Here is a 27865-nt window from a genome sequence, read left to right as displayed (position 1 = left end):
TCAGAAGGACGGACAGAGAACCGTGGAACCACTTCTTTTTCCCAGGTAAAGTAACTGGAATAAATGTCTCTTTTGAGCCTCACCTTTATTGTTCTATCTATTGCTCCTTCACATCCCATGATCATATAATATCAAAGCCCTGTGACTTACAGCAAGGTGGTGTCCTCCTAATAACACAACTTAGTAATATCCAGCAAAATGACTAATGGTACAATAGCAGAGGAATGAGTAGTTCATACATTTCTTAGCGACTATATTCTGACATTGGTAGGTGCTGAATAAATATTTGTTGTGAATCTGATGTGTATACATACCCTTTAATATTCTAATGACATGAAGAATGGTATTTTAGTTAGTAGGGTTTAATTACTAACCTTCAGGTTTAATCACCCCCAAAATATGTTTTTTCTTAACCCTGTATTTACAGAGTTACAAATGAAGCTGTAAATTGTCTGCTTGGATTGTTCATATAAAAAGCTTAGCTGGATAATTCGGGTCTAATATGAAAGCTATAAGGCCATGATTACCCAATTTGACTATTTCCAAGCATTCTATTTATAAGGATTTTCTAAAGGCATTCATAACTTCTGATATTTATTTATGAGAAAGGAAAGAATGCACAGCAAAAGAGCAATAATATTGATTAAATACTTCCTATAAGCCAGCCTCCAGGTAAAACCCTATTTACCTATCAATCATCTATCTTATCAACATACACAAAATGATCTTTCCTTAATTCTCTAGATATTTTTCACTTGAATTATGCAGAGGCTTGCCTCAGCTTGACTCTAATTTCTGTTGAGATCTTTGAATATATCCAATTAAGTGTTATTTAAAATAACACCTCAATACATTCCCTTAAAAGTACAGATATCATGTTTTGCTAAGCATAATGATAAATCTGTCATCTTAATCCTTCTTTCTCTATCATCAGTTACAATACAGGCATTAGGTTAACAACGATGTTGCTAAATAAAGTATGCTAATTTTACATTAGGATTAAATGTTAAGGAAAATTATATCTTCCCTCAAGAATATTATTGAAGTATAAATGTAGTATAATAGTGTCTGACAGTGCCTTTCAGAGAACATCAAGGGGACTGTTTTTGAAATAGTTGTAGGTGACTGATGACATATGTACCAAATAATCCAGCATATGATAATAAGTAAATAAAATGCTGAGTAATGCAGGGAACATAGAGAAGAATGAGTAATAATGTAAGTCCAAATGGAACTTCAAGAGGTCATTTAGTTTAGAACTCTGGCATATTTCAATTTCAACTTAAGTCCATAATCACTGGAGAATTCACACACTAAGACAGGCAAGAGCAAGGTGGTGCCGTAAAGGAGCCGTGATACTCCCAGCAGCCTCTCCTGTTTAGAATCCTTCCGCTCTCTTAACATAGTAAGTGAAAACATTTACTTGGAAAAATGCTGGAATTTGGAAGCTAATTTGTTTGCAAAATGTCAGTAACTGATTTAAATCATAGTCAACATACTAAAGGGCCAGATAATAATTAGGCTTTTCTTGCCAGAAGGTTTCTGTCACAACTACTCACCTCTGCTGTGACTTAGTCTGTAAGTGGGTGAGTGTGGCTGGGCACCAACAAAACTGCAGCAAAGAAAGGTGGCTTGGCCCATTTGGCCCAGGCCGTGTGGTTTGCTGATCACTATTCTAAAGAGCAAATATTATACTTTCGAGGCTTATGGCTAATTCTTTAAGTGCTGTTATTCCTTTCTCTGTAGAATTCATGTGTTTGACATATTTTTAGGTTTTAGATATTTTTAATGAATTTTGAATAAGTTGTTCAAGGTGGTCTCTACCTTAACTTGGATATTCTTGTTTTCACGTGCAGTCCTCAGAATTAGATAAATGTTTATTTGCCACTTACTCTAAGCCAGTTGCTACTCTAGGTGCTGTTGACGCCCCAGTGAATAAGAGAGCCAAAGACGTCTGCCCCATGCTACTTTTATCCCAGGAAGGGAGAGACAGATAATAAGAATAAACATAATATATAAGTAAACTATGTAGCATTTAGAAGGTGATACATGTTGTGGAAAAAGGATAAAAATGGGTCAGGGTAAAGAGGGTAGAGAGTGGAGTGGAGTATGGAAGCCAGCTTGCTTTATAGTGTGGTCAGGGTGGAAGTTGCTGTGAACGTGACGTTAACTAGCCTGGAGGATGCAGGGGTTGACCATGCGGATGTCTGGGGAAAGTGTCCCAGTGGAGGAAAGGCCAGAGCAAAGATCTGTGCCTGCGTGTCCTGTGAACAGACTGGGGGTCAGTGCAGCTGGCAGAGTTAGTGCTGACTGCGAAGGACACATGGAGGTCAGCGGTAAGGAAGTAAGTCAAAGACGTAAGGTGGGCAAAGGGCCTGGAGAACCTCTGTAAAGATTTCACTTTTGCTTTGAAAGAAATTTGGGAGCTTGGCAAGTCTTAAGCAGAAAAGTGACATAAGCTGGTTTATATCAACAGCAGCACTACTGCACTTTTATGACTTTAGACTCAAAGCTGGAAGTAAAATATGAGGAAGGTTAACAGCTGAGAGTGGCAGAGAGTGTCAAGAAACTCCAGGTATCATAACATACTCATATTCTCCTTAAGGGACTGAAGAGTTCTATACCACTGTTTTCCCAGAAATCTAACTGTCCGTTTCCCAGAAATCTCTGCCAAGAAAAGAAAATGAAATATTCTCTCCTTATCTCTTCATGGCAGACCTAAGTGTGAGAAGAAGGTTGCCTGCTAACTTACCACATCTCAGTCTGAGCAATCCCAGACACACATTTTTGAAACACACAAAGCTGTCTCTGCGAAATGTATTCAGTAGCAGATTGCAGCATTCACAGCCTTCATTTACGCAGATCACTTTATTAATTCGTGCTTACTGGTAATATTAGGCAATCAGAGATCATATTCTTAGGAAAATTCTCCCCTGAAGGCCAATTCATTCATAATGAAAACCACATTTTGAGCAGTGGAAAACTCCAGCTGGTTACTCTGGTAAGATATTTTCATCTTCTTGAGCACATTTTGGCTTTCTAAGTATTGCATATTCATAGGAGAGAATGTTTCCTGAATTCAAGCCTAATGAAACACAAAGTTAAAGATGTGCTAACATTTTCTCCTTTGCTATCTGAGAAGTTGTTACCAAGAAGACTCTACCGCTCATTAGAGAATTGATCAGATGCACTGCTTAGCTATTAACATGTCTCTGATCAAATGAAGCTGCTCAGATGAGAGAATTGCAAACTAACAGATTAGAAGAACTCATCCAGGGAAAATATCACCCCAAAAATGAAACACTTGAAGATACAAAACAAAACCAATTTCAAGCACATCCACACATGACCATTGCTAGCTTTAATACCACCCAAGTACATTTTTTGACCTGCTTGTGGACATCAGGTCATTTGATGGTGCCGTATAAGAACCTTCACTTCGTGTAGGTGCCCTAATATACATGGTCTTCATTTTTTATAGAAAATCTACAACTTTAATATTCTGTTTATCCCTTTATTAAATGTACACTGGGACAAGACTAAATTGGTTCCTATATAGAATCTTGTAAGAGGCATTTTGTTGAGGTTTTGTTTTCACTAGAAATTTCTGTGACATCATGCTCAGCAAGCAGGCCATAAGCAATTTGTCATTTCATGACTTATTCAATATCAGCCCTTTTCCCCAGCATTCCCTTCTTTTCAGTATTTATCTCCATTCTCACTATCTTTTTCTGGCAAATCTTTGTCCATTAAAGTATTGCACAATATAAATGTTAACGCATTTTAAACTAAGATTATGTTTAAATTTTCATTTAGAGATTTAACTAAGTTAAGAATATTTTAGCTAAATTTCACCAAGACCGTTTTAGTAATCTCACTAGACTGCACTTCACCGTGTGATTTCAGAATGCTGCCACCTAAATATAAATAAAAACTTCGGATAATTATTGGGACCCTTTTAAAATAGTTTTTCTTTTTGGTAATATGGACCACCAGGCACACCCAGTTTTGTGTGCTATGTGTGATTACTCGGACGGCTTGTCTCTGAGTAGCAGCAAGCCTGTTCTCTACCTGCTTTTGTACCCAAATACTTCTTACGGTCATTCTGCATGTGTTGGTTGGACTCCCAGCAGGAAATAGATGATGCCCTCAAGCTGATTCATTGAGGAGCAAGGTATTATGAGGACTATTTAAAGAGGTATGTGCAGGGCTTAGGAAAAGCAACGGGGATGATGACCAGTCTAGGGCTGGTAAGAGAAGGAGCTCTTATTCTTCTCACTCTTGAAGGGGCAAGGAAGGGAAGCTGTTACTGGGATCCAGGAGTGAGAGAGCTATGTGGTGAAGGAAGGTCTCTTAATGAGAGTTGTATCCTTTGGTGAAGGGACATGACCCATTCATGGCAACCCCTACTAGGGGAAGCCAAGGAAATAAATACGAGGACTTTATGTTCCTGCATCCCTTTGATCTCCTTCCAGTATCCCTCATTTATTGAATCCAGCCCAAAACCAGAGAGCAAGATTTTTGTTGTCTTCCTCACAGGTCAGGCTCCAAGGACACAAAGGAAAGTGGGGAGGATGAAGAGCAGATCTCAAGAGGCAAATGGGCCATTTCCAGCATAGCTTCCAGATCAAGTTTACTGCTCACTTGGAGAGCGGACAGAAGCATTCAGATAAGCTGGGTGGCTCACTGAGAGTGACTAGATGAGGTCATTACTGAAATCCTTGTAGTAGTTCCATCTACTCATATTCCTTCAGAAAGGCCTCTTGAGAGGCTTATGTAAGAATCATGACATGTGCGATCAATTTCTTTCATAGGCCCCTCCAGTATATCTGTGATCAGCATACTTTCATTAATTCATTTTTTAATTTTAAGTGACTAACTGGCACCTCTCCTTAACTTTGTGGAACTACTTAGACATTGACAGAGGTTCAAAACATAAGCTTGAAGGGAATCAATACAAATAAGGAAGCATTAGATGACAGCTGCTGGCATTATTCAAACTTCATCCTATCTGACAAAAGAATACACTGCAGAATGTCATTACATTTTTAAATCACTTTGAGGTATTTTATTAATTCTCTTGGAACAAACTTCAATTTCATGCTCTGTACTAATAAAGCTGTTCACGGAAGCCTCCAGCAAAGCCAGGAGGTTCTATGGTTCCCCAGAAAGGTGCCAACTCTCCACACCCGATATTTATCCAGTGTCATTCTGAGCCAGATACAGTTCCAGGCACAGAGGGACCCTTTGTTTTAATGGATTAAAGTCTGTTCCAAGAATTCAAACACTTAACTTGTAGGCAGGTGTTTGCTTTGACAGTACCGTGTTTTCAGTTTGTTTCTATTTGTTTTTAGTTATGAGACTGTCTTCAGGTAGGTCATATGCTCACAAATACAGTGTAGAGTGTTACTTAACTAGCATCTCCTGGTCTATGTTCAGAGACAGAACTCTGGATTTGTGTACAAATAAAGATGAGAAGGAAAGCACCCTTGGCTAAAGAGCATTATCACTATTTTCTACTCTAAATTTTACTATTTGATATAGAATGATCTGTTCTGGGTTACGTTCGTAAAATGTCTCAGCCATAAAGACTCATATAGTTCAACTTTTAAAATTATTTTTGTTGTATTAACATTTTAGGATTTTTTTCATTTTATTATGTTGTATAGTTTAGCTGACCATATGTTTAATGAACACTGTGTGAGTTATTCTAAACAGCACTCCAGACACCCACTTCTTAACTGAATTGCCTGGGGTAGACTTGGTTCATCTTATTTAACCAAGACTCCTGAGGTTCCAAGGGAAAAAGTCATTCTTATTTTGACTCATAAAATAACACAAGAACTCTAGGGTAAAACACAATTCTGATTAAAGTTAATTTCCCTCCTGAGAAGGTTAAACTATCAGAATTTTCTTGGTTTTTCATGCTAAAGCTATATATTATATTCTGTTTATATTGTCCAAGTATCTTCTTTTTAATGTTTGTCAGACTTTAAATTTCTCAGATCCCTGCTATGAATTTGTTTTCAAATCCTGGCTTAATTTTTACATTTTCTAGGGAAAAAGTGTCAATAAATTCTGCTCCTGTGTAACAATTTTTTAAATATTATCTAACAAAAAAGAGAACTTTGAAAATGTCTGGACAGTAGATATCATTATTATTGCTTTTTAAATCCTAGAAGAAATATTTAAGCTTACATGGCCACTAATGATGATCTAGTGCCTGGGTTTGTCCTAAAGGGCTGGACATGTTATGACATATGTAGGGCTGTGCCTGACACTCTCTGCAATACTTAGAGTCCCAGAGAAAGCAAAGCAGGAAAATTACTGATTTTCTGAAATTCAGTTTCTTTCATCACAGTAGAATGAGACCTCAAAGGAGAAATTCAATTAACTTACAGAACTACTAAGAAAATAAATGTCTTGAAAACCTATTTCCAAGACTAAGATTTATGTCTTCCTCACAATATTTAAGAGTTATTTATTCAATCTGATTACAGGTTAGATAGTTATTTCCAATGGGCATGGATAAAATCATATCACGAACATCTCAAATAGGTACATTGGTATATGAGCCTTAAATAGAATCGATAGAATCTTCAACCGCTCTAAAGGGAGGGAACTAATAATTCTTTCTACAGAGGTTTGTCACTGCAAGAAATGAGTGTTTGTGAGATTCATCTCAAAGTGACTCTTGATGCAGAACAAAAGCATGTTTAGGCCAATTTTTTCTCTCACTTTTCTGTATTCTCCTTTTACTTCTTCTTATAGACTTTCCATCTTTTCTGGTATCAAGAAGATATTATTTTTCAAGATCATTATCTTCTATGTTTGGTCCTCTCTGTAAAACTTTCCTCGCACTGTTTGGCCCAGGATTTGTTTCAAGACTGTGTTCCTGTTAACAGATCTCTCCCTAGACCTGCCCTGCGGAACCCACCTGATGGGCCTGCCTTCGTGGGCTCTGCTCCACATTCCTGAGCTGCTGACCCAGACGACTACAGATAAACTGTGGTCACTATTTTAGCATAAATTTCAACCTACTTCTCTGAATCATCATTATCTTTCTTACTGGTAATGGCCTTTTTAATGAACTTTCTCAAATCCTTGTGAAAAGCATGCTATGACCAAATATATATTTCCCAGTTATGTCTGGTCTTCATCCACAGTTTCTGAAAACACTGCACAGTCTTAAAGGTGAAATGGGTGTTTTGTCATGTTAATTAGAGACTTTTGGACCCCCCTCATCCGAGGGCAGGGGCTGGAGGCTGAATCAGCCAATGATCAATAATTTAGTCAATCATGACTATGCAGTAAAGCCATCACAAAAACCCAGGAGAAGAGTTTTTTTGCTTTCTCTGTGCTCTGCTCTGCTCGGTTGGATCCTGCTTCTTGTCAGAGAGCTTCTACGCTTGCAGAACCAGAATGCCTCCACGGGCCACCAAGCCAGGCCCCAAGCTCCATGAGGCTGGAAGCACCTTCATTTGGGACCTTGCCCTATGTCTCTCTTCATCTGGCTGTTAACTTGTATCCTTTAGTAAACTGGTAAACCTTAGTGTTTTCCCGAGTTCTATGAGCTGCTGTAGCAAATTAATAGAGACTAAGGGGGAGGTTGTGGGAACCTCCAATCTGTAGCCGGTAGGTCAGAAGCACAGGTAACTGCCTGGGGCTTGTGACCAGCATCTGGAGTTGTGGGTGGAGGGCAGTCTTGTAGGATGGACCCTCTAACTTGGGGAATCTGGTGCTGTCTCCAGATAGATAGCATCAGAATTGAGCTGAGTTCTCCAACACCTTGCAGGTGTTCAAGAATTGCTTTGTGTAAGTATGTGTGGGAAGACCTCTGCCCACATATTTATACACATTGGAATTGGGTCTGGATACCCAAATGAAGTTATACTACTATTACTGCTGTGTATAATACTGTTACTGTTATACATATACATAGGGAAAAAAATACACCATTGCACTTGGTTTTGGAAGGGTGGGAATTGCAATACTTTTTACATTTTGCCTGTTTTTAGAGAAATCATTGCTAAATCTAAGCTCCCCAAGTTTTTCTTCATTTATTATTCTAGAATGTTATGGTATTAACTCTTACATTTAGGTCTGTTTCTTAACTCTCATTTTACCCAATCACTTACTTGCCTCCTCTTGTAACAAGACTACATTGTCTTGATTACTGTATGTTTATAAGTCTTGACAGCACATAGTATATGTCCAAAAACTTTGTTGTTATTAGTAGTTATTTCAGATATGCTGGTGCTTTGCATATTCTTATAAATTTTAGAATCAGCTTATCAACTTCTACAAAATAACCTACTGAAATTTTTATTGGTATCATGATGAATATATAGGTAAATTTTGGGAAAATTTACATCTTATTAATATTGAGTCTTTTGATCCATGTACACAGTTTATCTCTCCACTAGTTTAGACCTTTGGAATTTCATTCAAGAATATTTCATAGTTTTAGTCATTAGTAATTCCATATATTTTCTCAAAGCCACCCCCTCAAAGTTTATATTTTAGATGCTACTATATATAGTTTTGTTTTTAGAGATTTAATTTTAATTAATGATTTTCATTGCCACTGTGTAGTATGCAATCATTACATACTGACTTGTATTCAGTAAAATTGTATCCTGCAAACCTGATGAACTCATTCATTAGTTCTAGTATATTTTTTGCAGATTTCACATGATTTTCTATGTAGATGATGGTGTGTTCCACGTAAATAAAGTAAATAAAGAGAAATTTACTTCTTTCTTTCTAATCTAAATGCCTATTCATTATTTTTCATGCCTTATTGCATTAGCTAGAACCTCAGGATAGTGTTGAAAAAGCTTTAAGAGAAGACATCTTTACCTTCTTCCTGCTCTTAAGAAAAGAAGTACTGAGTCTCTAAATACTGAAGATTATATTGCTTGTGAGAATTTCATAGTTCCCTTTCATCAAGTTTAGGACTTATCTTCTGGTTTCTGGAAGTTTTGAAACACAGATGGTTGCTGGATTTTGTTCAATGTTTTTCCACATTTATTAAGGTAAACTTACTTTTTTCTCACATAGATTTGCTTCTTTGTTCTGTTGATTTGGTAAATCACATTAATTTTTTTTCATGAGTCTCAATGGGGTTTTTTTTTTAGTTAAGGTATCATTGATACACAAACTCATGAAGGCTTCCCATGAAAAACATTGTGGTTTCAACATTCACCCATATTAGTAAGTATCCCCCGACACCATTGCAATCACTGTCCATTGGCATAGTAAGATGCTATAGAGTCATTACTTGTCTTCTTCATGCTATACTGTGTTCCCTGTGACCTACCTATATTATGTGTGCTAATTATAATGCCCCTTAATCCCCTTCTCCCTCCCTTCCCAACCACCCTACCCATCCCCTCCCCCTTGGTATCTGCTTGTCCCTTGGAGTTTATGAGTCTGCTGCTGTTTTTTTCCTTTAGTTTTGCTTCACAAATGAGTAAAATCATTTGGTACTTGTCTTTCTCTGCCTGGCTTATTTAACTGAGCATAATACCCTCTAGCTCCAACCATGTTGTTGTGAATAGTAGGATTTGTTTTCTTTTTATGGCTGAATAATATTCCATTCTGTATATGTACCACATCTTCTTTATCCATTCATTTACTGATGGACACTTAGGTTGTTTCCATTTCTTGGCTATTGTAAATAGGTAAATAGTGCTGCAATAAATACAAGGGTGCATATGTCTTTTTGAATCACAGATCTTGTTTTCTTTGGGTAAATTCCTAGGAGTGGAATTCCCGGGTCAAATGGTATTTCTATTTTTAGTGTTTTGAGGAACCTCCATACTGCTTTCCACATGTTTGAACTAATTTACATTCCCACCAACAGTGTAGGAGGGTTCCCCTTTCTCCACATTCTCAGCAGCTTTCATTGTTTCTTGTCTTTTTGATGTTGGGCATCCTAACTGGTGTGAGGTGATATCTCATTGTGGTTTTAGTTTGCGTTTCCCTGATGATTAGTGATGTGGAGCATCTTTTCATGTGCCTGTTGGCCATCTGAATTTCTTCTTTGGAGAAGTATCTGTTCAGATCCTCTGCCAATTTTTTAATCAAGTTTTCTGGGTGTTAAGGCATTTGAGCTTTTTAAATGTTTTGGATGTTAACCCTTTATTGGATAAGTCGTTTATGAATATGTTCTCCCATATTGAGGATTCATTTTTGATCTGCTGATGGTGTTCTTTGCTGTACAGAAGCTTTTTAGTTTATAGTCCCATTTGTTCATTTTTGCTTTTGTTTCCCTTGCCTGAAGAGATATGTTCACAAAAAAGTTGCTCATGTTTATATTCAAGAAGTTTTTGCCTATGGTTCCTCCTATGAGTTTTACGGTTCTATGACTTACATTCAGATCTTTGATCCATTTCAAGTTTATTTTTATGTGTGGAGTTAGACCATCATCCAGTTTCATTCTCTTGCATGTAGCTGTCCAGTTTTGCCAACACAAATTGTTGAAGAGACTGTCATTTCCTGATTGTATATCCATGGCTCCTTTATCATATATTAATTGACCCGATATGTATGGGTTCATATCTGGGCTTTCTATCCTATTCCATTGATCTGTGGATCTGTTCTTGTGCCTGTACAAAATTGTCTTGATAACTGTGGCTTTGTAGTAGAGCTTGAAGTTGAGGAGTACAATCATCCCAGCTTTATACTTCCTCTCAGAATTGTTTTGGCTATTTGGGGTCTTTTGTGGTTCCATATGAATTTTAGAACTATTTGTTCTAGCTCATTGAAATGTTGCTGGTATTTTGATAGGGATTGCAATTGAATCTGTAGATTATCTTAGGCAGGATGGCCATCTTGATAATATTAATTCATCCTATTCATTAGCATGGGGTGTTTTCCATTTATTGGTGTCTTCTTTAATTTCTCTCATGAGTATCTTATAGTTTTCAGGGTATAAGTCTTTCACCTCTTTGGTTAGGTTTATTGCTAGGTATCATTCTTTTTGATGCAATTGTAAATGGAATTGTTTTCCTGATATCTGTTTCTGCTAGTTCATCATTGGTATATATGAATGCAGCAGATTTCTGTGTCTTAACTTCATATCCTGAAATTTTGCTCAATCAGTTAGTAGTTCTAGTATTTTGGGCATGGATTCTTTAGGACTTTTTATGTACAATATCATGTCATCTGCAAACAAGGACAGTTTAACTTCTTCCTTACCAATCTGGATGCCTTTTATTTCTTTGTGTTTTCTTATTGCTATGGCTAGGACCTCCAGTACTATGTTGGGGAGAGTGGGTATCCTTGTCTTGTTCCTGATCTTAAAGGAAAAGCTTTCAGCTTCTCGCTGTTAAGTATGATGTTGGCCTTGGATTTGTCATATATGGCCTTTATTATGTTGAGATACTTGCCCTCTATACCCATTTTTTGACAGTTTTTATCATTAATGGATGTTGAATTTGTTAAATGCTTTTTCTGCATCTATTGAGATGATCATGTGATTATTGTCCTTGTTGATGTGGTGGATGATTTTGATTGATTTTTGAACATTGGGCCATCCTGGCATCCCTGGAATAAATCCCACTTGATCATGATGGATGATCTTTTTGATGTATTTTTGAATTCAGTTTGATAATATTTTGTTGAGTACTTTTGTATCTATGTTCATCAGGGATATTGGTCTGTAATTTTCTTTTTTTGTGGTGTCTTTGCCTGGTTTTGGTATTAGAGTGATGCTGGCTTCATAGAATGACTTTGTCAGTATTCCCTCCTCTTATACTCTTTGGAAAACTTTAAGGAGAATGGGTATTTGGTCTTCTCTAAATATTTGATAAAATTCCACAGAGTGTTCTGTAGATGTCTGTTAAGTCTGTCTGTTTTAATGTGTCATTCAGTGCTGCCTCCATCTCCTTACTTATTTTCTGTCTGATTAATCTGTCTTTTGGAGTGAGTGGTCTGAAGTCTCCTAAAGGAATGCATTGCCTTCTATTTCCCCCTTTAATTTTGTTAGTATTTGTTTCACATATTTAGGTGCTTCTATATTGGGTGCATAGATATTTGTAATGGTTATGTCCTCTTGTTGGACTGACCTCTTTATCATTATGCAATGTCTTTCTTTGTCTCTTGTTACTTTCTTTGTTTTGGAACCTGTTTTGTCTAATAGAAGTAATGCTACTCTTAATTATTTATCCCTATTATTTGCATGAAATATCTTTTTCCATTCCTTCACTTTTAGTCTGTGTATGTCTTTGGGTTTGAAGTGAATCTCTTATAGGCAGTGTAGATAGGTAATTTTTTATTCTTTAACTCTACATCTTTTGACTGATGCATTCAGATCATTTACATTTAGGGAGATTATCAATAGATATGTACTTATTGTAATTGCAGGATTTAGATTCATGGTTACCAAAGATTCAAGAGCAGCTTCCTTACTATCTAACAGTCTGTCCTAACTCCCTTATTATGGTTTTTCAAACATAATCTAAAGGGTTTTTTCTCCCTTCTTCTTCTTCTCTTCCTCCTCCTCCTTCTTTTTCTTTCTCCTCCACTCTTTATATATTGGGTGTCATATTCTGTACCCTTTGTGTACCCCTTGACTGACTTTGTGGATGGTAGATTTAATTTTATATTTGCTTAGTAATTAATTGGTCTACTTCCTTTACTGCAGTTTTATTTTCTCTGGTGACAGCTATATAGCCTTAGGAACACTTCTCTCTAGAATAATGTCTTTAAAATACACTGTAGAGATGGCTTGTGGGGGGTAAATTCCCTCAATTTTTGCTTATATGAATATTGTTTAATCCCTGCTTCAAACTTCAATGGTAATCTTGCCCAGTACATTATTCTTGCTTGGGGGCACTTCTGTTTCATTGCATGCCATTCCCTTTTGGCCTGTAAGGCTTCTGCTGAGAAGTCTGTTAATATCCTGATCGGCTTTCCTTTATACATGTTCTTTTTTCTCTCTCTGGCTGCTTTCAGTACTCTCTCCTTGTCTTTGATATTTGCAATTTTAATCATTATGTCTTGGTGTTGTCTTTCCTTGGGTCCCTTGATGATGGGAGATCTCTGCACTTCCATGATCTGAGAGACTATTTCCTTCCCCAGATTGGGGAAGTTTTCAGCAATTATTTCCTCCAAGACACTTTCTATCCCTTTTTCTCTCTTCTTCTTCTTCTGGTACCCCTAAAATGCAAATGTTGTTCCATTTGTATTTGTTACACCATTCTCTTATTATTCTTTCATTCCTAGAGATCTTTTTTCTCTCTGTTCCTTAGCTTATTTTATTCCTGTTTCTAATTTCTTTTTCATTTAACATCTTCTCTACCTCATCTAATCTTTTAAATTCCTCCATTGTATGTCTCATTTCAGACACTATTTTTCAAAGTTTCTGTCTCTTTCTTGAAGTCTTCCCTGAGATCTTGAGTATTTTTCTGTAGCTCCATGAGTGTGTTAATGATTTTATTTTTAACTCTTTATCAAGAAGATTGGTGATTTTAGTTTCACTTAGCCATCTTTCTGGCATGTGTTGAATTTTTTTACAAAACTTTTTTGCTGTTTCATTTTTCTAGTGATTCCTATGGAATAATAACTTTGTTGTAAGCAGCACCCAAAAGCTCTACTCCTGGATGTGCTGAGCATCTGCAGCAATGGTGGCAGGTGCAGACGAGCAGCACTGAGACCTGTCAGGAAGAAAGAGCTCTTTCTTGCTGCCCTGCTACAGTGACTGTCTCCACCAAAAGGTCCAGTTGGCCAACCATGCAGGGAGGAGCCTTTGCCTTATGCCCCTATAGCTGCTATAGGTGGGGCCACCCTCTGGCTGGCCTGGCCCAATGGTGGGGTCTGCAGTTGTGTTGACTGGTATATGCTTGGAAGAAGGTGTGGCAGCCTGCATATCACAGTGGGGAGCCTTGAAGCTGCATTGCCAGTCATGGGGATGGAGCATCTGAAGCTCCTGAAAGTTCCTAACCTGTTGGGCTGAGTGTGGCAGGATAATTTTGTCCACCAGCTCTTTCTCCTGAGCAGCAAGCTCTGTGTAATCTCTGCCCCGTTAGCACTTCTCTCACTGTTGGGAATCCTTTCAAAGTGCTCACCTTTCTTTTGTCCCAGAGCAGGAACTTGTGCATATCGGTTCCCCACAAGTGGCTGGAATCTCAGCTTCTCTGAGTATTCTGCCTATCTTTGCTTTTCAACCCCACTAATCTCCAGAACACCACGTAATGTGCATTTGTGTTCCTGGATTAGATCTCCAGGGCTGGGTTTTTAGCAATCTTAGGCTTCTGCTCCCTCCCTGCTCTGTTTCACTTTCTTCTGCCTTTAAGCTGGCTATGAGGGGAAAGCTTGGGTTCTGCTGGATCATGGCTTTGTTACTTTATCCTTTTCTGTGAGGTTTTCTCTTTTCCCCAGATGTAGGCAGTCTGTTTTGAAGTGTTTGGGTCACTCTTTTTGGATTAGTTGTGTATGCTGTATTTTCATGTTATATGTAGTTTTGGGAAGATGTTTTTGCCTCACTCCTCATGCCACCATCTTTTGAGTGCTAGCTCGCATTGATTGGTTTTTAAATGATAAACCAACCTTTCATTCATGAGATAAAACCCACTTGGTTATGATGTATTTTCCTTTTCAGATGTTGTTAGATTTGTTTTGCTGAAATTATATTTAGAAATTGTCTCTTATGCTCATGAGGGATATTGGTCTATAATTTTCTTACATGTTTTTGTCTGGGTAATTCTGGCCTTATAGAATAAGTTAATGCATGTTCTAACATATTGAATTTTTCTGGGAGAGTTTGTGTAGAATTGGTATTATTTCCTAGATGTTTAGAAGAATTCATTAGTGAAGTCATCTGACCCTAGACTTTGTGGAAAATTTTAACTACAAATTCAGTTTCATTAGTAAACATAGACCAAATCATATTATCTGTTCCTTCTGAGTGAGTGACCTTGGGCAGTATTGTCTTTCAAAAGATTTTTTCTATCTCATCTAAGTTGTCAAATTGACTGTCATAAATTTTTTCATAATATTCCTTTTTATATTTTAAATAGTGTCAAGATAAGTTGTGACATCTTTCAGTCCTACTATTGGCAATTTGTGTGTTCTTTAATTTTTTTTCCTTTTCATCAGAGATAAGAGTATATTGATTTTATTTATACTCTCAAAGAACAATTTTTTAATTTTATTTTACTTTGTTTTTCTGTTGTCTTTTCTATTGATTTTAATTTGGATTATTTCTTTTTTCTGCTTACTTTTTTATTTTCTAATTAGATTAGATTAGGTAGAACCTGATGTAATCCCTTTGAAATGTTTCTTCTTTTTTGCAATAGGCATTTAATGCTTTCACTTTCTCTCTAAGTATTCCTTTTCCTGAACATTTTGATACATTGTAGTTTTTATTTTCAATCAGTTCAAAATATGTTCTAATTTCTCCTTGATTTATCCTTTAACCAACTGATTATTTAGATAATTTCAAATATTTGGGATTTTTCAGATGTATTTCTGTTACTAATTTCTGTTCTCATTTGTGTTTAGAGAACATACTTTGCATAACTAGAATTGTTTAGAATTAACTGGTACTTATTTTGTATCCTGACATATACATTCTATATTGGTATTGTTCCATGGGGACTTGAGAAGAATGTGTATTCTGCTATTTTTGGTTGAAGGAGTCTATAAATGTCAGTTGGATCCAATTGGGTAACAATGTTTGAGTCTTCTATATATTTACTGATGTTCCACCTACCTGTTCTATCACTAATAAAGCAAATGGGTGTTTTAATGTCTCATTAAAATTGTCAATATCTTTATTTTGCTATTCCACTCTATCAAATTTTTTCCTGAGTATTTGAAGCACTAATATTAGGTGTATACACATTTAATATATGTCTTCTTGGTGAATTGACACATTTATGATTATAAAATGACCCAGTTCACCTCTGACAAAATTATTTTTTCTGAAATCTTCATTGTCTGACATTAATATAGCCACTCCAACCTTATTTTAATTTTTTAATTAATGTTAACATGGCATATATTTTTCATCCTTTCATTTTTAACTTATTGTCTCTGTATATTAAAATTAGAGTTACTGTGGCTGTATTCAGTTGAATCTTTCTTTTTCATGGTCATATGAAAACCTCTGCCTTTTAATTCAAGTTTTAAGGTCATTTATATTTAATACAATTGTTGATGTGTTTGGGTTTACATCTACTGCTTATTTGATTTCCCTCTGTCCTGTTTGTTGTTTGTTTCCCTTTCCTCTCTTCCTGCATTCCTGTGGACTAATAGTTTTTTTAATTAATCCTAATTTGTTTTATCTTTTTTGTTGGATTCTTAACTGTAATTTTTTTTTGAGTATGTGCCTCAGGGTCTATATCAAGAGTTAGCAAACTATAGTCCACCTGCTAATCTAACTCACCCTGTGTTTTTGCAAGTAAAGTTTTAGTGTAACAAAGACAGATTCATTTACTTATATAGTGTCTTTTCTATAATGGCATATTTCAGTACTTGAAATGTGTGGGACTGTGTGGTCAGAGAGCCTAAAATATTTGCCATGTGGCCCCTCACAAAAAAGTCTGCCAAACCCTGGCCTATATTATATATTTTTAATAATTACAATCTACACTTAAGTATTAACAAACCATTTTACTTACAACAAAATACTTCTATTTCTACTATCTATGGGCTAATATTGTCATACATTTTATTTCTGTACGTTATGAAAGCTCCCAATGCCTAGTTATTAATTTTGCTTTAAACAATAAAGTATATTTTAAGGAGATTTAGAAGAGAAATATTTTCATTCACATATTTACCATTTCCACTGATCCCCATCCCTTTGTGTAGATCAGGATTCCATCTGCTATCATAATCCTACTGCTGACGGACTTCTTTTAACATTTATCGTAGTGCAAGTCTGCTGGTGACATATTTGTTCAACTTTTATATATCCAGAAAAGTTGTATTTTTTGCCATTCATTTTTAAAGATATTTTTGCTGTATATAAATTTCTAGTTTGACAGTTGGGTTGGGTTTTTTCCTCCCCTTTTAGAATTTAAGTGATGCTACTCCACTGTTTCTGACTTGCATCATTTCCAGTGGAGAGTCTCTTGTCATTCTTTGTCCTTCTGTACCTAGTGTATCATTTTTTTACTGACTACTTTTAAGTTTTTCTCTTAATCACTTTTTTAGGCCATATAATTATGATGTTCCTTGAGATCATTTTCCTCATGTTTCTTATACTTAGGATTTTGAACTCCTTAGACCTCTGTTTTTATAGTTTTCATCAAATTTGGAAAATGTTCTATCTTTATTTCTGTTCTTCATCTCCTTCCTTCCTTTGTTGATTCCAATTACATATATTGCCAACTTTTTGAACTTTTCTGACAGCTCACTGATGATCTGTTCACTTTATTTAGTCTTTTTTCTGTTTTATTTCAGTAACTTCCTATTGCTATGTTTTGAATTCACTAATCTTTTATTCTACAATGTCTAAAATTCTGTTAATTCATTCTAGTGTATTTTCATCTCACATTGTTTTTTCATCTCTAGAAGTTTTATTTGGTGTTGGGTTTATTTGGGTTTGTGCATGTTTAAATATTTGCAGTCTTTCTTCCACATGTTTCCTCTACCTTCTTGAATGTATGAAATAGAGTTAAAAGTTCATATCTACTGATTCTATTATCTGGTCACTTCTATGCTTATTTTTAGTGATTGAATTCCATCCTAGCTATGGGTCTTATTTTTCTACTACTTTGCATGTCTCTTAATTTTTTATTTGATGCTGTAAATTGTTAATTATGTCATTTTCTGTGCTAGATATTTTTAGATCCAATTAGTATTCTGGATATATGCCCTGCAGTGCACTTAAGGTACTTGGAAACAGTTTTATATTTTCAATTTTGTTAGGGGAACTAACAGTAGCCTATAGTCTAAGGCTAATTTTACCTTATTATTGAGGCAATCCTCTAAGTAATATACTCTGTGAATTAAAAGTCTTTCCACTATGACTGTTAAGAAAACAAACTGTTCGTAGTTCTCTGTGAGCTCTAAGGGTTAAAAGGGGTTACTTACCCAGCATCCAGGAAAGTCCCCAAATGCAAGACCTGATCAGTTCTCAGCTAAAAACAAAGTGGAGCCTCTGCAATTCTCTGGAAGTTTCTCTCTTTCTCTAAGTTTTCTCCTCTTAAGTACTCCACCAATAATTGAAGCATCCTTAGCAGTCCCATATTCTCAACATGCCTCAAGGACAGCACAGGCTTCCTCTCACCTCCCTTCCTGGGTTCTCCCTGCAGTTGGTAAGCTGAAGCAACCATGGAGTTTGCAGTGTTTCTCTCCCCTCTTTTTGAGATCACTCCCTGTGCTGCACAATGTTCATCTGCAAACAGTATTTCATATATTTTGTTTTATGTGTTGGTTGTTTCTGGTGGAAGAGTCAATCTGGAACATCTTGCTTCAACGTGGCCAGACCATGTATGATTTTCAGAGTATGTTTTTGACATTTCAAAACAATCTCTATCTATTTTAATTTTATTTTTACATCACCTCCATATGATGTTGAAAGGGAACATAATTATGCTCACAGTAAACCTTTGAGGAAATCCATACTAATCTATCATCACCATACTCCTTTAGTGGAAATGCCGGTCCTAAAATCCAGGGCCCTGTATCTAATCAGAAGTTTTTGCTGAATGACAATGTGGAAAAGTAGCATTTTTTACCTTGAAATTAAACAGATTGGGATTTTTAAAAATAACCTATATGTAAGGTGATTATATGCATAATCTTTTCCTTCACACTTTTGTTAAATTAGTTCTTCTAAGCACTGTTCCCATTTTCTTTTTACATCAAAGACTGAATTGTTTTCATCTGGAGCTAAAAATTCCAAATGAGTTGGAAGATACATAAATTTAGAATTGGCAATATACTATTAATGTCATCTTATCAAACACACCTTTCAGTCTGAACTCTTCTGCAGTTGATTTTGGTGCATAAATTTATTGCTAAGGTTGATGTATAAATATCAGACATTTCCAAGGTCAATTTTAAAGGGGAAATTGAAAAGCAAGTTCACAAAAATAAAGTCTTGGTAATGTTTCAGGAAAATCAATGTTATTTTTTAACAATTTTTAACAACTTTTATTATAAATATAATTATTAGAAGGGTTTAAAATACAAATCAAAATGGAGGAAAAATTTAAAATTACCAATAATTGCAGAATAAACAATCTACCATCAGAATTTTGGTATCTTTCCTTCCAGTCTCTATTTTCCTCTATTCATATTTTTATTGTAAAATAATGCAAATAAATTGTACATATTTTATAAACTTGCTTTTTTTTGCTTTACTATCTGTTCATAAGCTTCTAATAGCTCAGTTTTTCCTCTCTGTGATTTATTATTTACATTATGCTTATGTAAACATTTCTTCTGTTTAAAAGCTACATGTTTATCACTTGTATTACTAAAGTTGACACAAACATGAGTGAGTCAAAAGCTTAAAACATAGAAAATTAATTGTTATTTATAAAGAAAAAAACTTATCTCAATATCCAAAAGTTTACTGCAAACTCCAAACAAAGCATTCAAGATTATCATACACCTTTTGTGAAGCAACTATTTGTTGAACTAATCTCTCCCTTTGGGGTGGATAATTTTTCTAAAGATTTGTTTCAGTACTTTCCCTTTTGGATTTTTCAAAGGGGACTGGTAGAAACACAGGTTTTACTCATGTAATAACGAGGTTTTACTCATGTAATAATGGCCACTGACCCATTAACCTCATAGCAGGTTCTTGGTGTTAGATGTTAAAATAGCAGAGAGAGAATCAAGGTGACAGCAATAGCCCATCAGAACTCAGAAGTGTTTGAACCTTATAAAAATGAAGAAAACTTCCATTGCTCAATAATGTGTGAAGAAGACAGTATTAACAATATGCTTCCCAGCATTCATGGATGGGTGGGGAATGAGATATTCTAATAATAGACTTAAACATCTTTGCTTCTGTGTTTCCCAAACAGACTGACCAAAACCACCACTTGAGGCAAAGGTTAAAAATCCAGATTCCTCTCTCTAACCCAGAACCACTGAATCAAAGTCTCCAGGAAAGATTCTACTCTTAACAAATTCTCCTTCCCACTCAATTAAAAGGTGGCAAGCTTGGGGGCAAAAAAAACCACTTTGTGTGAATGTGTTTTTCTCAAGGTATTGAACTTCAGCAAATAATGTGGTCCTAAAATTATGTTGAATGCATTTGTCTCTGCTGAGTCCAAAAAGGCATTTCAAAATTTTGATAGATCCCAAGAGCAGCATTAAGAATACACATTCTAGAAATTGTTAGGAGAAAGAGTTTTAGATTATGTGGGGTTTTCTTTTTTGCCACAATGAAAAAAATAAAAGTATGCACACTATAATGGAATTATAAAGGCTATAAAAAATAGAGTATCTTATTAAAGGTGATTTTTAAAAGAAATTTCATATACAGTTGATGTTTGGGCTATTTCAGGGTGTTCTATAATATTTACACTTAACCTGTGTTGGTAATCACAGTTCTCAAACTTTAAGTTATCTTGTATACATTTATTTGCAGCAATGATGTGAATCATGTATTTTGTTTTACCATTTCAATATCTGTGCCATTTGTTATACATATTTAAAAAAAGTTTCTTTCCTGCTAACTTGAAGCCAAACTCCTTCAGGAAAAAGTCAGCTTCTCTATCAAGTAAGTAACCTCCTTAATAGGATACCATAATCAGATTTACCAAGGGATGAGGCTGGTGGAAGCTAAAAGCGAATAGAATTTACCCATCAGCTAGAGAAAAGTGCAGGATTACCTGCTGTGATAGGGCATCTGAGTGTGACAAATGCTTCACAATATTGACCATGTAAAATATAAAACATGGGAAAAAGTTCTCTCTTAAGAGAAATTTGTCTTCTTCTAGGTTCTTAAGTGCTGGCCGGGAAATCAGGTGCACTGGCAGCCATAAATCTTGACCAGCTTTTTGCTATTTTGCCTAGTTACTAACAGTTCAGGCCAGGCTGGCAATTACTGATAGCAGTTCACCACTTTTCCTGTTTTGCTTTTGCTTTTTCCTTTTTTTGTCCTTCTATATAACCTTACCCATTCCTGCGTTTTAGTCCTTAGGTAAGATTGCTTTCCATTCCAAACCTTTTAATAATGATATAGGTCAATATGTGATATAGTAATTAATAAGTGTAATGTATCTATTAAAGTTTGCTCCTGCTTATTTTCAAAAGGTATTTTACTTCGTAATACTAAAAGAGAAGAACGTAGCCTGTGAAGGTGATGTTTCCTGCAGTAATGAAGTAGTAGTGTGGATAATGATCTGTGGCAGGACAGGGCAGAGTGCGGTCTGTGAAACGTAAAATGAGTCGCCAAATCTGAGGACACGTGTTTTGAGCATCTTTATCTTTGACTTTCCTTGTTCAGTCAGTAAACTGACTAAAAGCAAGCTGCATGTATTTTCCTTGAGATAAGGTGCCTGCTTTGAAACACTGCAAAAGAACAAGGCAGGCAAATTCATTGTATGCCATGTCTTTCAGTCTGGCATGCAGATGATAAGATTCTTGTTTTCATGAATTATAACACATAAGTCCTGCTCCTGGTTTGGCAAGACTTAAACAGTTGAAGCTTCATCTCCATGTCTGTTATTCTTACATAGTCATTCCTTTTCTTACATAGTAATTTTCATTATCTCTTTGCTTTCTTTTATTAATTCCTTAAATATAATAAATAAATAAATATATATATATATGTATACAGGCTACATGAACATATATGGGTACACGGTATATGAATAAATATTGGTATTTGGTACATTCTCTCCTATTATTTGGGGGCTGTGTATTAGGTTGTGCTAACATTTTCAAGGAATTCTTATTTCATGAGATATAAGACTTAAACTCTAATATATTACTGTGATGGGTATCTCCTCTATCAGGAAATGGCTGGACAAAGATCAAGTTATTCTTTCTTAAAACTGTTCTGCAAAATATCCATCATAAGTCACTATAATAAGTAACTCACCAAACCCAAGTAAAATGAACCACATTGAACATACCAGTCCCTGGCACCTTACGTAAATGTGACTTATGGCTGGGATGGGAGTGCAAATAGAGAGAGGGATGGTGATGGGCTCACACAGGATGAGCTGTGGAAGGACCACTGATTATGAATTCCCTTTAGCAGAGGCTTCCCAAACACTGTCTCATTTATAAAGGAAAAATAAGACATTGTCATCCCTACTTTACTGATAAAGATACTGAGGCTAAGCAGTGTCAAAGGACTCAGCAGTTCAGACAACTACTGCATGAGAACCGGGACTGGAACACAATCCTGTCTGCTAAGCCCTCGTGCATTTTACTAGATCACACTTGAGAAATACTGTTTTCTTACCAAATCACAATTATTAATAAATAATGCTTTTTCTCCATCTATATTATCAAACAATGCCATTACCATTCTACTCTTAAAATGTACTTCTGTTAATTTCTGTAATTATGAAAGTGACCTGTCCTATTATACCAATTATAGAACCACAAATAGAAGTTGGGTTTGAAATTCCCAGTAGCAAAAGTTTATACTCCCTGTTGTTTCTTAAGTAAAAAAGAAATAAATAATATCCCTATATTCAGTTCTATGAGCAAAACCTGTGTTATTACCTAATGGGCATTCATATTCAGTGGCACAGAAGAATTACATTTTGAATTTTGTAATTTACCTTCAAGTTTGTTTGTAATTTATTTCTATTGGAAGTTTTATACAACAAAAAGCATCCCAGGTTAAAAAAAAGAAAAAGAAAAAGACCAACTAGAATATAACTATGATTTTTGAAAAATGCATTACCCTTATCTACAAAGCTCTAGGGTGAACTTTGGATGTAAATCTTTTGAAAAATCAGCATTACCGTGCATCGTGGTATTAGAATATTAAGCCTCATTTTTGGAGCTTTTTATGGTGAACTTCATTCCAGATTTAAAGAAGCAATCTCAACACCTGCCTCAACTCACAACTCCTGGAACTCCCGGAGAAGACAATCCCGGCCACACCTGCCCTGGCCCACCACAGCACTGGACCCTCTGGACCCTCGTCTCATACCGCTCCCTCCAACGTTACCTTGTTTCAGCAGAAATGACCTTCCTATTCTCCAGCTTGTTACCCTCCTTCTTGCCTCAGAGCCTTTTTATAGGCTGTTTTCTCTGCTCCTAGTGCTCTTCTCCCGACCTTAGGGAGATTCCTTCTCGCCATTTTCAATTTAATACCACCTCTTCATCAAAGCCATCCGTGAACACCCAACCTATAGAATCCCACTGTTGTTTATATTACATTGCCCTGTTATCACACCTGAATTTTATTTGTTTGTTTACAGCAATTTTTCTGAAGATTTTCCACAAGTAGCAAAGTCATAATAATGTCGCAGAATGTAAGAGCTGGAAGACGTTATCTAGATTAAAGACCTTGGTTTCAGGTCAGTAAACTGAAAGGCCAAGGAACAGAAGTGTGTTATCCAGCATTACTCTGCTGGTTAGTGTCAGAGCCATTCAGCCCACAACCAGCCTGCTGCCCCACTTTGTGTACAGAAAGAGCCAAGGGAGCTGCATTTGGCCACCAAAGGGGAAGAAAAAACCCAAGTAGGTCATCGTGTGCAGGCCCGTCCTAGGAGAGTGGTAGAGAGACGCGCATGAGTGTGAACTCTGCTTCTTTTATGGTGGCTTGGCCCTTAGGACAGTCACCCAGAGCTCATCAGACCTATTTGCCCTTGTCTGATATCATCTAACCCACGAGCAGCAAGCGGAAAGAGAAAACTAAAACCCTCTTAAGCATTAAAAGCTATTGGTCACAGAGAAGATACTGAGCGTAGTAAAGAGGGTGTGAGGAATATAAAACAACCAGCTGTCCCACATGTAAGGGCTGACACATGTTCAAGTTTTTCAAGAATTACGGAGATCGTTCAACATCAGGCTGGAGGTGAAAGAGTTTGGACCCAAAGGGGTGAGATTGTTCCATGTTTGTCCATAATCAAACAAATGTTATTTTCAATTAGTAGAGGTATCAGGTCATGAAGAAAATGTATTTCCAGAGACGGGGACAAGAGTGGAAGCCCTTTTTGGTCTCACTCACCAGTGTGGGGGGCAGATCATGAACTTAATGTTTTCAAGTGCTTATTATATGCCAGTGGTTATGTTAGGTGCTTTACCAATTCTCTCTCTTTTACCCTCACCATTACGCTGAGAAGTGGGAAACTCAAAACGTGGAGAGCTCAAGTCACACACATGAAATCCCATAGCTTGAAAGCAATAGAATGTTTTTCCAATCTAGTTGTGCCTGGTCCTTGAGCTTTTCTCTATTGAATACTGTTCCTCAAGGGCAAAATAGAGAAAGGATGTTAGATTTTCACATCCTCAATGCCAATGACAACATGGTCTCAATAAGCAGTTACTAGAAGAGGGAAGGAAGGATTGACAGAAGGAAGGAAGAAAGGGGGGAGGTGGAAGGAGGGGCTGGGATAGGCAGTGCAGGGAATTCATAAGAGAGTAGAAAAAGCATTAGACCACGGCAGGGCCAGTCAGGTAATATCTGCTTTCTCATGATGAAGATCATCTCTTCTGGACCTTAGCTTGGCAGATTTTTATTGCTGCCAGCATCATGTATTTCATTAGAAGTTGCAAATGAGTGATTTTTTAATTATCTCATTCCTTTCACAATTATTCATTGGAATACTTAGAAAAAAATACACTTTCTGTCATCAGCCAGTACTATTTGGTTATTCTAAACCCTTTTGAAGGGTAAAAGCCAGGAAAAGATTAGAATTATCATGCCTCCAGGTAACTGGACTTGGGAAACTTTTTGCTTCCAGATCTTTTGCCAAAGCAGACCAGCACGACCACCATCACTTCGAGTAAGCCGGCCACAGCCCGCCCAGCAGCCTTAGGCACTCAAGTCCCTGATTTTAAAACTTTTGATTTCTTAAAGCACAAACCACAGAAACCTGGGCATTTTCCTAAATACATCTGAAATTTTGAGGCATTGCCAGATATGCTACAGAATTTTACGTAATTCATAGGAAGTATATGAATTTTTCAGAAGTTTATAGAAGAGATAAGTAAACAGAGAAGGTTTTTAATATGCTTGCTCCCTGATAGTAAGCTGTCTCATATTTTGCAGCACATTTATACAAAGGAACCTCACACTTCGGTGACCACTTAGAAGAACACATCTACCCAGTCAGGCATGTTTTCCTTCACAGTCTGCCCTTGAAAGTCACAAACTGGAGCTGCTAACTGGACGTGATTTCTCCATTCCATCCTTACCCTTAACCCTACGGGAGTCCCTCATCTTTCAGGGTCTGAGTAAGTAGATAAAGGAGATAGATTTCTGATCTCTGTCAAGCAATATTTCTGCTCACATGAGTTGTCAGATTATTTTCCTTAATGAATGTTTCCGTCTGTGGCAGAAACAAATCAGATGCAGCACTTGCCAATGGAAACATGCTTTTGAATTGTTTACTAAAGGGTTGCTTGATTACGGCAGAATCAACATACTCTTTAAAATATCTGCTCTAGAAACCAATTTTGTTGGAGAAATTTCTTCCAGTTGAGTTGCTGTTGTGGTGGAATTGATAGCTTTCCTACTGAATTTTTTTAAATTTCAGTATTGTTGATATACAATGTTATACTGGTTTCAAGTATACAGCACAGTGGTTCAATAGTTACCCATACTATTAGATCCTCACCCCCACTAGTGCAGTTACTGTCAATATAGACAGATGTTACAGAATCATTGCCTATTTTCTCCATACCACACTACCATCCCCCATGACCAACCTACATTACGAATGAGAATTTCTGTGCCCCTTTATCCCTCTCAACCTCCCCACCCACCCAGCCACATGGCAAGCATACAGTAGCCACATGTCACTAGCAGCTGCCATGTTGGACAGCACAGCTCTGGTGATGTGGTGAACTGTGACTATCCCCTTCCCTCTTATTTATGCTGGAAGGTTGCAGAAAGTGAATTTTCAAATCCTGGAATGTGCATGTTTGCTCCTGGAGCTATAGATGCTCTTCTGTTTTGATTTCTGCTTTTGTCTTGCCGAAGCATCTAAAAGTCGCACAGCTCCTCCACCACAAAGGACAATGTGTTGCCAATGGTCCATGTGGGACTTACAGAGGAGAGTTTCCTTCCCTTGCAAGCATAACTTTTGGCATTTATTTGTACTGAAACACCATGAGTCTCCTTCTCCATCTTGATTATGTCATGAGCACCACTCATTCAAACCTTGAAGGAGCTATGCCCCATCACATGCAGGAGCTACCCCCAAATTTTTGAGTTGAGAAAGTGCCTTTGAATTCGAAGTTCCCTGGAAAATCACAGTGAAGAAATCCGTAGTTCTACAGGGAGAGAAGAGAGATGCCATTTTGGAACAAATTAGGTTATAGTGAGTAAGGGATGTGGTCATCTACAGTAAGGGGAAGAACACCTGCTTTTTATGACCTTTTGTAGGAAGACATGAGATGATGTATATAACTACATGCCTGATACATCATTTTAAAAGTGGTTTAATTCAGTAAATAATTATGTTCAATATAAATGCCAGATATATAAACAGAGAGATTTATGAAAAGTAGAGGTTAATTTTCTCATGTAACAAGACGACCAGAGGTAGGCATTCTAAAGTTGGTTCAGTATCTCATGAAGTCCTTAGGGACACATATTTGTTATCCTTATTACTTAACTCCCATCTTCAAGACCACAAGACAGTTGTGGGAGTTGTAACACATTTTTGTGAACACATTGCAGCAGGCAAGGTTAAAGGTGACGCATCATGACCCCTCTGTTCTGTTGTTCACACCCTGCACAATGCCCTTCCCTTGAATGTGGAAAGGACCTGTGACTTGCTTCTAAACAGTAGAATATGCAAAGGTGATGGGATGTCACACCCTGATGACAGTACATTATATGACACTCCATGTGGCTAGCAGACTGACCAGAGTCTTTACCCTCTCCTGCATTAGAGAAGCAAACTGCCCCACTGGAGAAACTTACATGGAACCCCATGCTGGCCGATTCTAAGAGGTGAAGATGACTTCCCACAAGACACGAAAGCCTCAGGCCCACAGCTGCAAAGAAGTGAATTCTGCTAATGACCCGAGGGAACATGGAAGAAAATGACCCCCTGTAAGCCTCTAGTGAGACTGCTGCCCCAGTCAACACATGGATTCAAGCTTGGTGAGACCCTGAAGTTGAGAACCCAGCCCAGTCTCCTGGCCCACAAGAACTGTGACATAATAAATGTGCATTGTGTTAAGACACTAAGTTTGTAATAATTTGTTATACTGAACTGAAAACTGATACATCCAAAAAGAAAGGGTTAGAGAATGAGCCAAACATCAGATGCCAGTTTTAAAGAGCTTGTCTGGATTTCCCAGTAAACACCTGTTTAGGTCTCATTGACTATAATTATCTATCTAGTGTCTGTCTGTCTGTCTCTATATATCTATCATCCATCCATCCATCTATCTATCTATCTATCTATCTATCTATCTATCTATCTATCTATCTATCTATCATCTATTTATCTATATCTATCTTTTTATCTGCCTATCTAGAGTTGCAAGTGAGACTGATAAATGAAATCTTATTCTGACACTATGCCTTAATGAATAAGTTGAGGATTCTGTTATTAAAGAAAAGAGGGGTAATATAAATTAGAGGAAGCAAAGAATGACATTGACCCACAGACTGTTTCTGTCTTGAGTCCCAATTTGTCTTCTTCCTTATAAAACTAGATCCCCAGCTCCAAAATCTCTACATAGAGACAGGAAATGGTCCTATTCCTTTTCTGCAGAAATATGTTTTCATCATGTC

The 27865-nt window shown here is 36.7% G+C and overlaps 1 long non-coding RNA gene across 1 annotated transcript; it reads left to right on the top strand.

The window, feature by feature from the left end:
- Positions 1–27223, top strand: LOC118968363 (uncharacterized). Its single transcript, XR_005055979.2, has 4 exons — positions 1–45; positions 23367–23465; positions 25163–25347; positions 27013–27223. It is a non-coding gene; the product is annotated as an uncharacterized lncRNA (long non-coding RNA).
- The last annotated feature ends 642 nt before the right edge of the window (positions 27224–27865 follow it).

The sequence above is a fragment of the Manis javanica genome, chromosome 3, assembly GCF_040802235.1.
Source record: "Manis javanica isolate MJ-LG chromosome 3, MJ_LKY, whole genome shotgun sequence".
Taxonomy (NCBI): Eukaryota; Metazoa; Chordata; class Mammalia; order Pholidota; family Manidae; genus Manis; species Manis javanica.
The sequence above is the reverse complement of the archived record's forward strand: the minus strand, read 5'-3'. Positions and strand labels throughout refer to the sequence as shown.